Source organism: Trachypithecus francoisi, unplaced genomic scaffold, assembly GCF_009764315.1.
Source record: "Trachypithecus francoisi isolate TF-2019V2 unplaced genomic scaffold, Tfra_2.0 Lachesis_group1, whole genome shotgun sequence".
NCBI lineage: Eukaryota > Metazoa > Chordata > Mammalia > Primates > Cercopithecidae > Trachypithecus > Trachypithecus francoisi.
In genome coordinates this window covers 141,975,482-141,978,275 of record NW_022681454.1, presented here as the reverse complement: position 1 = coordinate 141,978,275, position 2,794 = coordinate 141,975,482, and the positions used below count along the sequence as shown (strand labels likewise).

The 2,794-nt window shown below is 45.9% G+C and overlaps 1 pseudogene; it reads left to right on the top strand.

Moving 5' to 3' along the window:
- The first annotated feature begins 1,966 nt into the window (after nucleotides 1-1,966).
- LOC117085980 lies at nucleotides 1,967-2,307 on the top strand (annotated as a pseudogene).
- The last annotated feature ends 487 nt before the right edge of the window (nucleotides 2,308-2,794 follow it).

Here is a 2,794-nt window from a genome sequence, read left to right as displayed (position 1 = left end):
TGTTGACAGTTTTATTCAATCCAGTAACATTTACCAAGTATGATATAGGTATTAGAGCTATAGCAGTGATGGCAACAGAAGGAAGCCAAATGCCCAGGCAGATACAGGTGGGTCCCCAGTGAAACCACCTTCAAGCCAAAAAGAGCCTGAAGGCTGAAAGACCAGACTTCTGGTTCCAGATGGAACCTACAACCCAGAAAACTTCTATTTCTGTTTGCCTGCCCTTTCCCAGTTGATTATTTCTGAATAATGCCTTTTAACTAATCGAATATTGCCTTTTCCAATACTACTTACGGCCTGCCCCTCCCCATTCTGAGCCCATAAAAGCCCCAGACTCAGCCATACACAGGGCACTTTCCTGTCCTAAGGTAGGAGGACCACCCCCACATCCCCTCTCCCCTGAAAGCTATTTCAACACTCAAGAAAACTCCCCACCTTGCTTACTTTTCAATTGTCAACATATTCTCATTCTTCCTGGATGTGAAAAAAGAACTCGGGAACTGATGTGCAAGCATGACTTGGCCCAGACAGGCCAAGTGAGCAGGCCATCTCCTGCAGCAGGTAGCATGCCCCGAGCGAGGCCCAGGTAGGGGCATCACCAGCCAGAGGTCCTTGACTGGCAAAGGGACTGAGAAAAATCCTGCATCAGCAGTAAACAAAACAGACAAAAATCGTTGCTTTTACAGGATTTGCAATCTAGTGAAGAAGAGAGAAAATAAATGAAATAGATAAGTAAAATCAAAAGTATGTTAGATTATGATAAGTGCTTTGGAAAAAGATAAAACAGAGTAAAAGAATACAGAGTACTGGAGGGGAGTAAGTAGTGTGATGAGGAAAAGTGACCTTTGAGGAGGCATGAGGAAAGTGAGGGATGTGTGTGTGTTAGCCCATTGCTATAAAGAACAGCCCATTGCTATAAAGAAATACCTGAGGCTGGGTGATTTATAAAGAAAAGAGGTTTAATTGGCTCACAGTTCTGCAGGCTTTACTGGAAGCATGGTGCTGGCGTCTGCTTCTAGTGAGGCCTCAGGAAGCTTATAATTGTGGCAGAAGGTGACCAGGAGTAAGGCATGTCACGTGGAGAGAGCAAGAGCAAGAGAGAGATGGGGGGAAGTGCCACACTCTTTCAAACAACCAGACCTCACATGAACTCAGAGTGAGAACTCACTTATCACCAAGGAGATGATGTTAAGCCATCCATGAGGGAATCACCCCAGTGACCCAAACACCTCCCACCAGGCCCCATCTCCAACACTGGGGATTACATTTCAACATGAGATTTGGGGAGACTGCCGGGCGCGGTGGCTCAAGCCTGTAATCCCAGCACTTTGGGAGGCCGAGACGGGCGGATCACGAGGTCAGGAGATCGAGACCATCCTGGTGAACATGGTGAAACCCCATCTCTACTAAAAAAAATACAAAAAACTAGCCGGGCGAGGTGGCGGGCGCCTGTAATCCCAGCTACTCGGGAGGCTGAGGCAGGAGAATGGCGTAAACCCGGGAGGCGGAGCTTGCAGTGAGCTGAGATCCGGCCACTGCACTCCAGCCTGGGCGACAGAGCGAGACTCTGTCTCAAAAAAAAAAAAAAAAAAAAGAGATTTGGGGAGACCAATATTCAAACCACTTCACTGGGGATATTTGGGTAAAGGGCAAAGGCATTTCAGGCACATGAAAAGGAGCCTAGTGTGCCTGGAGCAGAATGAACAAGAGAGAGAACAGGGGATCAGAGAGGTGGGGAGAGTAGGAAATCATGTAGAGCCTCTTGTAGATGATCATTAGGATTTTGGCTTTTGTTCTACAAGACTGTCCATGAAGCCTGGAAACGTAAATAATTATGTGATTTTATTTTTTACAGATTGAAGATGTCCTGGATAGTATTATGTATATGAGCCTATGTTTTCAGACTCCATGAACACCTTGAAATGAGATAGAAAGTCATTTGGGGTCTCTCTGGTCTCAACTGCAGAAGCGAGATGATGAAGGGAACGTCATCGTTTGGAAAGTGTCGCAATAAGACACACACATTGTGCCACCGCTGTAACTCTAAGGCCTACCACCTTCAGAAGTCGACCTGTGGCAAATGTGGCTACCCTGCCAAGCACAAGAGAAAGTATAACTGGAGTGCCAAGGCTAAAAGATGAAATACCACCGGAACTGGTCAAATGAGGTATCTAAAAATTGTATACCGCAGATTCAGGCATGGATTCTGTGAAGGAACAACACCTAAACCCAAGAGGGCAGCTGTTGCAGCATCCAGTTCATCTTAAGAATGTCAACGATTAGTCATGTAATAAATGTTCTGGGTTTTTTTAAAAAAAAAAAAAGAAAAGTCATTTGGAGGGACAACTGAATGACACACTTCTGGTAGGTCCAAAGGTTATCCTTCCTCAGGTTAGCCTAGGATGTTCCCATTGTGAAGGCAGAGGAACCAAACAGTGAGTGGAAATGTGCAAGCACTTTTTCAAGCCCCTACTTGAAAAACATCCCATTGGTCATATCAGATCACATGGCTGAGACCAGAACAAAATCCCGAGGCAGATCATCTCATCCAGAATGGGAGGGTATTGCAGTTACAAGGACATGGATATAGGGAGGGGTGAAGCACTGGGGCCAATAATGAGCACAACTCCCTGAGGGAGGGAGCTACTGCAGGAACTTCTTCTTTCTCAGCCAGATGAGAGCCTAAGATTAACACTAGAGAACACCAATGCTAGAATGTGATCCATAGTTCCTGTGGAAACCGTGGCTCTCAAAGGTCAGCAGACCACTGGGAGGAAGGAAAATATATTAGGTC